Source organism: Ceratotherium simum, chromosome 16, assembly GCF_057802395.1.
Source record: "Ceratotherium simum simum isolate JZ-2026a chromosome 16, ASM5780239v1, whole genome shotgun sequence".
Taxonomy (NCBI): domain Eukaryota; kingdom Metazoa; phylum Chordata; class Mammalia; order Perissodactyla; family Rhinocerotidae; genus Ceratotherium; species Ceratotherium simum.
In genome coordinates, this window is record NC_141915.1 from 13246592 (window position 1) to 13260943 (window position 14352).

Sequence of the window (14352 nt, forward strand, 5' to 3'; positions counted from 1 at the left end):
GCAAATTAACATAGCTATTCAAATTGGAAAAATGAAATTAGATGCTTTTTGACAAAAAGTATGTCTACTTTGAATGATTAATTTGACACGATAACACATGGTGACACATGATAACAGAAGATCATTTTCTATTCTATTTGATGTATTGAAATTGTAAGATGTATTGAAATTAACAATATTTTAATTTTCCCAAATCTGTCTGAGAACATTGAGTCTTAAAAGATGCCTTTATGTGAAAGTGATATTATCATTTGAAAATCCTAATAAAGTCTTTTTGGTGTATTTCTCAAAAGTTGAACAAGAAACTGACTCTAAAGATCAAGCAACAAAGACTTTTTCAAGTCAGGTGATTTCCAATTCTTTGCTGTCAACAAAATTGGATGAGAACTCAATCAAACTGTCAACTGATACAGCATCATAAATGTTTCTAAGACAGATCATTACATAATTTTTGGTGAATTTGATGTAACTTGGGAAAAGTTCATAAAATTAAGAAATGCTGCTTTTAAAAATCTTCTATTCCTATCTATTCATTTACACCAGCAAAGTTGCTCAGAGCTCACATCTATTGCAGAAACTAAGGATAGAATTGACGCTGAATCCTGCCTCTCGCAAGTGATGATGAGTAACATTCATCCATGACTAATTGAAAACAAAAAAGCCCCATCAACCTTATTGTGCTGAGTTCCAATCAAATTCCACTTTTTATATATAATAATTATTTATCAAAATCTTTGTTACATTATGTTGCTTTGGTCAAATATATACTAATAATTTTTGTTGTCATAACACAAAGTAAAAGAAAATTTTAACATTTAGAGCCTTACTGTCATAAGAAGCTTTAAAACAGTAATATTTCAATTTATACACATTTTTATTGCAGAAAAATTTGATTGGGAGAGCAATAAAAAACTTCAAATGAAAAATATGTTAACAGAGGTTTTATGAGCTAAGTAGAATGGAAGTATAAGATAAACGAGAAAAAAATAACTACATAAAATTTTGGTCTGTCGAGGTAGAGTTTATTTGAGTATTTTTAAAGTGGATAACAGCAAGTATCAAATTACTATGATATTTAGATTCCATTGGACACATATTGAAAAGTGAAGTAACAGTTTTATTTTTAAAAGATATTTATAATAATCAGACGTGACATTCTTTGCAACTATTGGTTTGAACCATATGAAATTGTTAATATTCAACCATTTTCAACCTAAAAATATGGCAAGTTCATAGGGTTCTAACTAATATTTAAACTTGTGATAAAAAATTTTAGATGCCAAACTTAAAAATGTGGAAAGAGATACATAATTTTTCCAAAATTGTCTTGGGGAGTATATAAGCCAAGAAGTCCAAAGACCACTGTCCTAGAAAAAAAATCTTCTCTTGCACATATGTACAAGGAGACATACAAAAGAAAGCTTGGTAATAGTGTTTGCAAGAGCAAAAATTTGAAATATCCAATAACAAGAGAATGAATAAATAAATTGGAGTATTTTCATGACAAATTTTTATACGTATAGCAATAAAAATGAAGGAATTAGAGGTACACACATGAATGTGAATGAAGCTTATAAATATTTGATGAAAGCTTATAACATTTGGTAAGTTACTTCTGTACTTCTTTAAGAAGACTACTTACAGCTTGATAATGTTTATAAAATTTAAAACGTAATATAATACTATATTTTACTTTGCAATACAAACAGAAGTAGTAAAAGTATAAAGAATATAGATATAAATAAACACCAAATTTAGCCTAGTTTTAACCTGGTGGGGAGGAGGCCTGGGTTTGGACACAGAGGTGATTATCATATTATCCTTTATACTTTTTAACATATTTTAAATATTGCAAAATAAATGTTTATAACATTTTTTAAGGGGCCTGCACACATTTAACACTAGAAAAGCATTAGTGAGGCTCTAGGTATAAGGCAAAGGAAAAAATATTTCAGACTAAATAAGAATAGCAAATGTCCCACTTACTGAAAATTAAAGCCCCTTCCAAAAGCCGTCTTTTTCTGGGGGAAAGTGGAAGTGGGGTCGTTAAGGAGAGAGAGCAGCACAGAGAGGAAGAAGTTGTGCTATGCTTTTTTAAGTAAGGCAAGTTTCTTTTTATCACCGTGTATATAAACAACGTCTGAATTCACATGTGAACTTTGATCCCTTTTCCAAATTGATGCTGGGTCCAAAGTTTTGTGTCAGGAACTAGTAACAGTGGCCTTAACTGGCTGGCAAATCTGAAAACACGCGTTCCTTTGGGCTGGGTGAGGTTTCAAATTGTCCCTTTTGCTCTGCTTATTCAGTTCCCTTCTTGCTAAATGGCGTGTAAGTCTTAACTTCTTTTTTTCTTCTCTCTTTCAGATATGTCCATCAGTAGAAAAGGTAAAAATATTTATGGGGGGTTATCTTTCCAATAGTGAAATGTGTACATTTTTATGGCACATTGCATTTCATTGTTAAAGATGCCATAGGGAGTTCTCTCCCTCTGAATTAAGTTAGATAGTGGTTTGTTTGTTTGTTTTTATGAAGAAAGTTGTTTAGAATTCCAAATAAGACATCTGTAGTGGGGATGGAAGGATGGGATTGCATATTTAGGAGAAAGACTCTGTAGGATAAATTTTTCCTCTCTACTGGAAGATTCTCAACAGTGTGTTCAGTAACATCTCTATCTCAACACAACCCTCTCCCCTCCCACCACCATCCGTCTCCCTTTACAGCCCTGCTTTTCTCATGCCTTGGTAACAAAACTCCGACACTCCCTGTCTCCTAGGAAGACAGAACTCTTAGGAAGAGTTGTCTATACTCGCTGTCCACTTCCTCATGAATCCATTCCAATCTGGCTTTCATCCCCTTAATGCCACTGAGACAAAGTTACCAATGACCTCTGTGTCACCGATTCTAGTGGCCAACTCTCAGTCCTTATCTCGCCCGCCCCTTAGCACACACTACTGAGCACTCTCTCTGTCTTTCAGCACTTTCCCCACTTACCTCCAGGACACTGCACTCTGGTTTTCCTCCCACCTCCCTGGTGGCTTCTTAGTCTTCATTGCTAGGTCTTCCCAAGCTCTAAACGTTAGAGAGTCCCAGGGCTGAGTTCCTCCCCAATTTCAGCTAGTCTCATGGTTTTAAATATCATGTATACATTGACAGCTCCCAAATTGACATCTCCAGAGCAGTTCCAGCCTCTCTTCTGAACTCCAGACTTGCATCTCCAATGGCCAACTTGATGGCTCTACTTGAATTTCTAATGGGCATCTCATACTTAAAACGTCCAAAACAATTCCAGAGTTCCCTTCCCCAGCACAAACTGCTCTTTCTTCAGTCTTTGCCATCTTAGTAAATAGCACGTCTGTTTTTCCAATTGCTCAGGCCAAAACCTTGGAGTCATTCTTGACTCTCTTTCTTTCATATCCAGACTTCCAACCCATCAGCAGTCCTGTGGGCTTTAGCTTCTAAATAGATCCAGAATGTAGTCACTCTCATCACCTCCTTGGGAACCAACCTGATCCCAGACCCCATCCCTGCATTTCTAACTGGTCTCCCTGCTTCCCTACTTACCTCTCTTTGGCGTATTCTCAGCGCAGCCCCTAGAGATAACCTTCTAAAACATGTCACTTCTCTGCTCAGAATCCTCCATAGACTTTCTGCCTCACTCACCGTAAAGTCAAAGGCCTTAAAATAGTCAAAATGTCATTGTGATCTGGCATCCCAATACTTCCATCCTCTCCTCCTACCTCTCTCTGCCTCACCCACTCTACTCCAGCTGCTCCTCCTAGCTGTTCCTAGAACATACTGCACCTGCTCCCACCTCAGGACCTTTGCAAATGCTGTTCCTTCATCCTGAAAGACTTTCCTGGCATATATTCCGGGATTTGCTCCCTCACTTCTTCAGATCTCTGACTAATGCTGCCTTAAAAAAAGACCTTTTCTGTGCGCTCTACATCAAATAGCATCTCCAAGCATAATTCACAACCCCCTTCTGTGCCTTGTTTATTTTCATAACTCTTCCCACCACCTTCTAGAGTATAACTTTACTTTTGAGGGGTTCTTCTCCCTCCTACTGGAATATAAGCTCTGTTAGAGCAGTAAGTGTCTGTTCTGGTCAATGCCGTATCACCCTTTCCCTGGAATGGTGTCTCACACACAGTAGGTGTTCACAAACATTTGTGGAATGAATGAAGGAGGGAAGGAGAGGGAAAAGCCAGTGTGACTTCCAGGATTCTGGCTTGGGTGACTGGTGGATGGCAGTGTCATTTACTGAGGTAGGAGCACACGGGGGGTGTGGAGGGTGTTGGAGGTGGAGAGGGCAAGCTGGTGAAGTTTCACTTTGAACCAGGAGTTACCCCCCACCTACCTAAGGTAACTGCTCTTCTGACTTCTATTACCATAGATCAGTTTTTTTCCTTATCACTTTGTCATGAACATTTTCAAACAAATGGAAAAGTTGAAAGGATAAGCCCAATCTTATATACATTGTTCCTGAAGGTAGAAAAATACACTCCTATCTTATGAGGTTGACATCACCTCAACACCAAAACCAGACAAGGGCAGTTTATAAAAGGAAAAGTATAAGCCTAGCTCACAGACAAACATATACAAAAGTCCTAAATAAATACTACCAAATTCAATCCAGCAAAGCATCAACCGTGTCTTTATTCCACACCCACCCTTAATGAACAGTCTGGCTGAATATAGAATTTATGCTGAAAATCACTTTCCCTCAGAAATTTAAAGGCATTTCTCCATTGTCTTTTAACTTCCAGTGTTGCTATTAGAAAATCCATTCTTGTTCTTGATTTTTTAAGGAAATCTGCTGTATTTTTTCCACTCTGGAAATTCATAGGATCTTCTCCTTTTTCCTAGTGTTCTGAAGTTTCACATTAAATGCCTTTTTGTCAGTATTTTAACTTTTTTTTGTGCTGAGCACTTAGAAGGCTTAGCAAACCGATATCCTTTACTTCTGGAAATTTTTATTAAATTATTTCTTCCTCTGCATTTTCTCTAGTCTCTCTTTCTGGAACTCCTGTTATTTGAATGTTGGATCTCCTGAACCAGTAGCCGAATTTTCTTACCATTTCCCTCCTATTTTCCCTTTCTGTTTGTCTTTTTGCTTTATTTTGGAGAAATTTTCTCACCTTTACCTTCCAAGATTTCCACTGCATCGTTTTTTATTTCTTCTACTACATTTTTAATTTCCAGGAGTGCATTTGTGTTCTTTGAATAGTCTTTTTTTGTAGCATTCTCTTCTGTTTCAGAAAGTATCTTTTAAAAAATCTTTCTAAATATATTAATGTCAGTTCTTTTGAAGACTTTTCATTATGATATTGTTTCTAATGACAAAAAAAAAAAAAAGAGCAAAATCCTAAACTCTAATTCACAGGAGAATGGATTAACAATATGGAGCATAGTCATACAATTAGATAACCTTTCAGCAATTAAAATGAATAAACTAGAGCTACATGTTTGAATGCGGATAAGTCTCCAAAACATAAGGCTGGGGGGAGTGAAAAGTAAGCAGTACAAATATATAAACATTTTAACTCGATTTATACAACATTTAACAATACACAAACACAATGTTATATATTGTTTATAGGTCCATTCATAGGTAGTAAATGTTTAAAAGCCATACAAGGGAATAATAAACTCCAAATTCAGGAGAGCAGTTATATATGGGGAGGCAGGGAAACAACTGGTGTACACAGGAGACTTCAAATGTTATTTCTAATATTTTCTTTTGTAAGCTGAGTAGTGGATGAACAGATTGGTTGTTTTGGGGTTTTGATATTTTATAATATTCATAATAATGTTTTTTATTTATACAAAATAAGTTGAGGTATTATTTAAAAAATAAACTTAAAGTTTATAGAAAGATCAAATTTTATTTAAAATAGAAATAGGGAACCTGGAAAGTCAGGTCTCTGTTTAGAAATGTTAGCAAATAAAAAGAAATACAAGGACAGCAAAGAAGATATCAACAAAATCCCGGCTGTGGTTTACAAGATATGAGTAAGTAAATAAACTAGTTTTGCTTAATTTCAACCAAAAAGGGACAGTACCCTGAAAATGACTTACAAAAAATGATCAAGAAGGAATTGCAACAGAAAGGAAATTGTGCAAGCGAAAGGGAAGGTTTCCCAGCAGGGTAAAAAGACTTCCCTTGTTGTAATTCCAAACAGGTGGATATATGGACCTCATGTGGAAATTGATATGTGCAGCACTTTTCATCAGCCCTGGGGATCGTGCAGATGGCCCTGGAAGTATGGGTGGAAGGAGGAGACAGAGAGGTGGAGCTTTGGGTTGTATACAGATGTGAGTGTTCTCCCAACCCTGTGCTCTAGAATTTCTTGATTACTGTGAACATCCTACCAGCTAGGCTACCGTCAACATAAAATAAGCCAGTGTGGTGATCTGCATTGCCCTACTTATGTTTCCCATCAGTATCCCTACAAGAAAGTGTCCCTGGTATAAAAGATGACAGAGTTCATTCTCCTAATGACAGTTCCAATCTGACCGTTGTTGGTCATCACTGTGGTAGCCTGTTATCTCTTCTGCTCTGCCTGCCCCCTTGTACCACTAGAGAGGGTTAAGATGGCCCCAAGAAGGAACTAAAGCAAGATGTTCAACAGCACTGAACAGATTAGTTCAACAGTAACAAATTAATCAACCTGCCCACCCCACTTCTTCCCATTCCCCACAGGCACACTTGCAACAGTACCTCCAGCACTGTCTTCCAGTATTTACCTCCATGTTTCTAAATAAAACAATTAAACAGCTGTTTTGTGACTTCCCAATTTTAGAAACTATTTGTTGACTTCCTATCATAAAAGATGAGTATTCAGCCCTCTTACACCAATCCTACCACATTGCCCTAACCATTTCTCCTTTCCTTCCCCATATCTTCTCAATATAGTATATCAACATTCTGGTTAAATCAGTATTTAAATTATTAGGACAATGAAATGTTTCCAAACAAGCTAAGAAAAACCCTGTGTAAAAGGTGAAAATGGGATGAATAACTTGGATTTCTGGTTAAAGATGGTGTATATTGAACATAGGCATTTAATTTTGTACCTTCCTCAAATCCTATTAAAATGATAGAAATAAGATACAAAAACGATAAGAACCCACAAGTACAAATAGAAGAGGAGAAGAGAAAACAGAGCAGTTTGAATGATGGAAGAGGAGGAGCTGACTTGGCAGAGAGGGAAATGCGGAAACAAAGGTATTTGCGTGTGGGATACTGAGGAGAGCACACATTCAGTCACTCATTCATTTAATGAACGTGTATTGAGTGTCTAATATGTCCTAAGCAATGTTCTAGTCACTGGGGATATAGCAGTGAACTAAACAGGCGAAAATGCCTTCCTTCATGGAGCTACAGTCTAGTTGAGAAAAGATAAATAAAACAATAAATCACATAGAGATTACAGTAAGGAAAAACAACAAGGCGTGGAAGCGGAGTATGAGATGTCACAGAAGGAAGCAGAAGTGTTATATGAGGCAGCCTGGAAAGGCCTGACTGAGAAATGTCTTTTGAGAAAAGACCTGAAGGAAGTAAAGGGCTGTCCACGCAGATTCCTGGGGTAAGAGACTTCCGGGCCCCATGAACAACTAACGCCAGCGCCCTCCTGTGGTGGAAGCACGCACGATTCCTCCATCGAACAGCAAGGAGGCCAGTGTGGCTGGAGTGCAGTGAGCGAGGGGATAGGAGTGGGATATAAATGAGAAAGACAACACTCGTGGAGACCTCAAGGAAGCAGAGAAATTTCCACTTCCAACATGGCCAAGCAATCTCCTATAGGACTGACATTCATATATGTAATAACTATAAATTCCACACAAAATAAAAAAATTTAATTAAAAAAAACATACTTGAAGGCACTGGAGAGGGAAAAAAAAAAGCACTACCTAACACTTGGAAAAAGCCTGATGTTAGTTAACACTTGGGAGAAGGGAATTGAGGGAGTTTGCGTTTTCACACCTTTTGGCCTAAGGGCAGGCCACCAAAAGCTTAGTAGAAAATCCTCAGTCTTTCTGGCCTGAAAGACCAAAAAACCACCACAGCAGCTGGAGAGTGATGGGGAAATCTCAGAGAGAGGAGTGTCAGAGAGAGGGGGCCTTAAATTCTGCATATAAATTCTGCCCAAATCCCCGGATAATCCTTGAATCATACGTATATGAGATAGATTTAAACAACCTAGCTGCAGATAAAAATATGAATTGAGATTTGAGATTGAAAATCTGCATTTGCATCCAATCAGTTAATTGTCTGCTTAAAAAACATCTCAATAGGGGCCAGCATAGTGGTTAAGCTTGCGTGCTTCACTTCGGCAGCCCAGGGTTTGCAGGTTCAGATCCTGGGCACAGGCCTGCACACCGCTAATCAAGCCATGCTATGGCAAGTGTCCCACATATAAAGTAGAGGAAGATGGGCAAGGATGTTAGTCCAGGGCCAATCTTCCTCAGCAAAAAGAGGAGGATTGGCAACAGATGTTAGCTCAGGGCTAATCTTCCTCACCAAAAAAAACCTCAATGCTTTTCAGAGGGCTATAACAGAACCCGGAATAGCTACAACATAATATTCACAATGTCCAAGATTCAATTCCAAATTGCTTGACAAGCAAAGAAACACACAAATGGAACCCATTCTCAAAAGAAAATACAATCAACAGAGCCCAACTCCAAGATGACCCATATGTTGTAATTAGTAGAAAAGGATTTTTAACCTTCTGTTTAGTTTAGTGCTATTGTAACCATGCTCAATGACATAAAGAAAAATATGTTTGTAATGAATAAAAAGATAGGAGATCTCAACAGCTAAATAAATCAAGTAGAAATTCTAAAATTGAAAAATATAGTCTGAAATTAAAAATTAACAGAGATAGACGATAACAGAAGAAAGAGTCAGTGAACTTGAAGCTAGATCAATAGAAATTATCCAATCTGAAGAACAGAGAAAAAAATGAAAAAAAGTTGAGCAGAACCTCAAGGACTTGTGGGGAAATATCAAAATGTGTAACATATATTTAATCAGAAGAGAGAAATAAAGGGGACAGAAAAAATATTTGCCAAAAACGACTGAAATCTTCCAAAATTTGGCAAAAGACATAAATTTAAAGATACAATAAGCTCAGCAAAACTCAAGCAGGATAAATATGAAGAAAACTGCACCGAGGCAAATCATTACCAAATTGCTGAAAACAAAGATAAAGAGAAGATCTTAAAAGCAGCCAGAGAAAAATTACAGATTACATTCAGGGAGCAATTCAAATTACCATGGCTTCTCATCAGATACTACGTAGGGCAGACAACATTTTTAACGTACTGAAAGAAAAAAATCTGTCAACCCAGAATTCTATATCCAATGAAAATATCTTCAAGAATTGAAGCAAAATAAAAATATTTTCTGGTAAAAGAAAACTAAAAGAATTCATTGCCAGAAGACCTACACTACAAAATAAATAAAATACTTTAGGTTGAAGGGAAATGATAGCAGATGGAAACTTGGGTCTTCAATAAAAACTCTGGACAGTGAGGCTCAGATGAACTTCCTGATTGGCTGCCAGACCTAGCCCTGTGTGTCTCTTCATCTGGCTGGAGCTCATTTGTATACTTTATGATAAAACTATAATCATAGGTACAGTACCTTCCTGAGTTCTGTCAGTCATTCTAGTGAATTACCACATCTGAAGGAGTCATGAGAACCTCCCAATTTGTAGCCGGCTGATCAGAAGTAAGGGCAGCCTGGGAACCCCCAAGATTGTGGCTGGTGTCCTTAGAGGGTACTGGGAACCCCAGAATTTGTAGCCACTCAGAAGTATGGGTTTGGGGGTCCATGAACTTGCAGCTGGTGACTGAGGTGAGGTCAGTCTCGTGGGGAACTTTGCCTTTAACCTGTGAGAGTTGATCTAACTCTGGGTACTTAGTGTCAGAATTGCATTGCATATGGATAAATACAAAAGGCTATTTTTTTTCCTCTTGATTTCTTTAGAATTCATTTAAAGCTATTTAAAGCAAAATTTACAACATTATCAGGTGGTGCTATGGACTGAATCGTGTCCCAAATTTATATGTTGAAGCCCTAACCCCCAATGTGACTGTATTTGGAGACAGGGCTTTAGGAGGTAATTAAGGTTAAATGAGGTCATAAGAGTGGGGTCCTAATCCAATAGGATTGGTGGCCTTATAACTAAAGGAAGAGAGAGAAAGAAATCTCTTCAACACACGCTGAGAAAAGGCCATGTGAGCACACAGCAAGAAGGTGGCTGTCTGAAAGCCAGGAAGAGAGCTCTCACCAGAACCCAACCATGCTGGCACTCTGATCTCAGACTGCCAGCCTCCAGAACTGTGAGAAAACAAATTTCTGGTGTTTAAGCCACCCAGTCCACAGAAGTTTGTTATGGCAGCCCAAGCATACTAAGACGGGGGGGTTTACAAAGTATGTAGATATAATACTGTAAGAACTCTAGTATACAGGATGGGAGGGCAGGATGCAGTAAATGGTCGTATATGGTTGATAGGTTTCTACATTTTACATGAAGTGATACAATGTTAACCCTAATTGGTCTGAGAAAAATTAAGAATGTATATTGTAATTGTATTAACTTCCTATGGCTGTTGTAACAAGTTATTACAGAGTTAATGGTTCAAAACAACATACGTTTATTCTCTTAACAGTTCTGGAGGTCAGAAGTCCCAAGTCAGTTTCACTGGGCAGAAACCAAGGTGTGGGCAGGACCAAGTTCCCTCACAAGGCTGTAGGGGAGAATCTATTTCCTTGCCATGCCAGCTTCTAGAGCTGCATTCCTTGGCTCGTGGCCCCTCATCCATCTCCAAAGCCAGCAGCATAGCATCTTCAAGTCTCTCTCTATTTTTGTCATCACATCTCCTTCTCCTCTTCTCTCTCTCTAGTCAAATCCCTCTCTGCCTCCCTCCTTTAAGGACACTTTTGATTACATTTAGGGCCCAACTAGGATCCAGGACAATCTCTCATCTCAAGATCTTTAATCACATCTGCAAAGTCCCTTTTGCCATATAAGACAACACTCACAGGTTCTGGGGATTACAACTTAGACACCAAGGGCATCATTTTTCAGTCTACTACAGTAATCTCTAGAGCAACAACTTAAAAATAATGCAAAGAGATCAGCTGAAAAGCCAAGGATAAATTAAAACAGAATTCTGAAAAGTATTCAGACCATTCAAAGAAGGCAAGACAGGAGGTACAAAGGAACAAAAAACAGGAGACATACCAAAAAAATGACAATAATGTGGCAGACCTAAATTCAACCATATCAATAATTATATTAAATGGTAATGCGCTAAGCACTCCTGTTAAAAGATGGAAGCAGCGCACCTCCCAACCTCTTGCTTTCTGGGGAAAAGGAACAGATCATCCTTTCCCATTGCTCGCTACACCAACATGAAACAGTTGGTGTGTATCTACCCGAGTGCAATGGGCTATTCCACTCCCCTGTACCCTACCTTCAGTCTATATCTCACCCCGCCCTCACCCTGACATGCACACACACACACACACACACACACACACACACTCATACTCCCTTAAGTCTCACCTTTCCGTGAAGGTAATCTGACCTGACCACCCCCACTACCCCAGTTGCAATGGGTTGAATCTCCCCACTCACTTCCGTGGGTGAGATTGTGTCTTGGTATTTATAAAATTCAACTGCACTCATTTCTTGCCAGGCCAACTTCCCTTCTCTAGTCTGTGAACTCTCTAAGAGCAGAGACTTTATTTTATTTGTGATTGTAGCCCCTGAGCCAGGTGCATATAGGCCATTTGATTGTTAAATAAATTAATTAATCTACAAAATAACGTGGAAAATATGGTAGGCTATACCTTACCTTACCTACTATATCTTATAATAATAAACTTGGATAAGGGAATAACTTAACCCAGACCATGCCCTCTGCTTTGTAAAACAATATCCTGCCGACTTGGCATGGTGCCTTATTTTTTTCCTGACCAATACTGACACATTGGCTCAAATAAATAAACATTCCTTCTTTGATTTACTTTTTTGAAAGAAATAAGTTCACATGTCAGTGAAAAAGCTGATGCTTATAACCTCTTCTCTGAATGAATTTTTACATTTTTATGATAAATATTAAGGAACAATAAACTTTTCTTTGTCTTTTTTTTTTCAGTGATCTACCTTGACCTACCCCTGGCCTTCAGCATGGAGCCCATGTCACATCACTGAGATAGAAAAGCAGTGGTGTGCTGCTAAAGGTTTAACAGCCAGCTCTCGGGGGGTTGGGGGGTGGCGGGTGGGGAAAGTCCTGATTTGTAATGTTTGCCAATTTCCATGGTGTAAATACTCCTACCATGGCCAATTTCAAGCTACCTACATGACTTTTCCATGAATGGAAAATTGGGAAGAGATGGGCACAACAAGACCTCAGAGCCAGTGCAAGCCATTGTAAGAAAGCCCCAGCACACCATCGTAAGAAAGACCACATGATGTCAAGGACAGGGTAGAAAGAGACACTCATAGAGACAAGGAGTGGAAGAGGATGTTAGAATTCAAGACATGAATATAAGCTTTTTTTTCAAAAATTAAAAGACACTAATTATTCTCTAAAATGAGGTCTGAGTGGCTGCTCATCACCACGACTTGCTCACGCACAGTAAGTTCACCCCGACTTCTGAGAATGAAAATATGCTCAGAGTCTGATTTTTTTCTCTTACATCCCCTAGAAAAGTGACAACAGAAGATTTGATGGGTATGGTCATTTGTACTTGTCGCATGAGATCTGGCAGCAACTAAGGTGGCGAGTCCATGACTGAGACCTAAATACTCCCCTGGGAGAGGGAGAAGGCCCCTGAACACTGACCCTGAAATGTCCCTTTGGGCCATTTGGGGACAAAGAGAGGAGCTAGGATTGCTGATTGGGTAGGGGAGTGGGTGAGGAGGTGCTTTAACCAGGAAAAAGAGCTGAGACTATGTGGAAACAGACCTCCACCAGGAGGCAGGGAAGGGAAGAATACTTGGGACCACAAATGCACACAGGATGCCATGGAGCTGCTGTTTCTTGCCCGTGAGTTTAATGACAAGTTTCCTCCCCTTTGCATGCCAACTAAGCAGGAGCCGACAGGGCATTCCCTGACTTCGCCACCCAGCCAGACCTGGAGTCTGCCCCAAACACAATCACAGATATTCCCAGGCTTGAATTCCATCCAGAGACTAGTCATTTGATGCAATTGCATGTGGTCTGAAAAACAAACTCCCACTCAAACATATTGTACTTGGGGAGACTGCAATCTTGATAATCATGTCTGCCAGAACTCAGGCCCACTCTGACCACAGGATCCTTCTGAAAGGCATGACCAACATAAGTGTGCACAATTCCACCATGTAATTTTTGTCTGGGAAATGAAATACCTCCGTCGTTACATCATTTTCCTTAGCATAGCGGTCCCTTGAAAGAATAAAACCTAAGCTCTCTTCCCAAAGCCAGCTATTGAAATAACCTTCTTTTCACACTCTCTCTTATCTTCCATGACCTTGTACAGCTTTCATACAGAATTTCTCGTTTTATCCTCAAAACAATGCATTGAGGTACGTATTATTATTCCTAATTCCTGGTCCAGCCCAGAATTCCTACTTCCCCTTCCCCCCCTCCCAGTGAAAGGTGACATCGAGCAGCCTGGCCAAACCACATCTGAGGAATCGGTTCCCTGTGACAACCCTGACCCCCCTCCCCTGACCCGCAGGCCTGACACAAAGGGACTGCCGGAAACTCCTGACAGCTGCCAAGCGGGCAGCCACAGCGTCCTGGAGAGAAATTCTAGACTCACAACAGAGCATTTCTAATCCCGTTTTTTATGGGATTGGGGTTGGAGGAGGGGGTTGGTGACCAGCCAAAGACGGGTGGCAGAATGACGAAATCATGCAAGCCCACAGCTCTGATTCACATCGTGGTGGGAATGGGGACAGGCCTCTGTGCCAACCAGAATGTTCCCGGTTACACACTGCAGTTAAAAATAGTGGCGGCTCAGGAGTGGGCATGTGGTCAAAAAGAAATTTTACTTTATCTGTAATATTCTAATTTTTTTTAAAGAAAGCATATTTGTGCATTAGTTATATAATTATAAGTTATCTTGAACGTTCAAAAGAAATGGTCATCACTGCTGCTTTGAGAGCCCCTGGGTACTGGGGTGGGCTGGCGGTGGGGAAGGACTTCTAACTTCCGCTCTAATTAACCCAGACACGCATCCTTCACATCCATTCAGGTTGGCCAGTGTTTGACTGCCCACCAACGCACAGCACAGCGCTTCACTGCCTACTAAGCACAAGGCATGTGGGTCCCTCTGGCAGA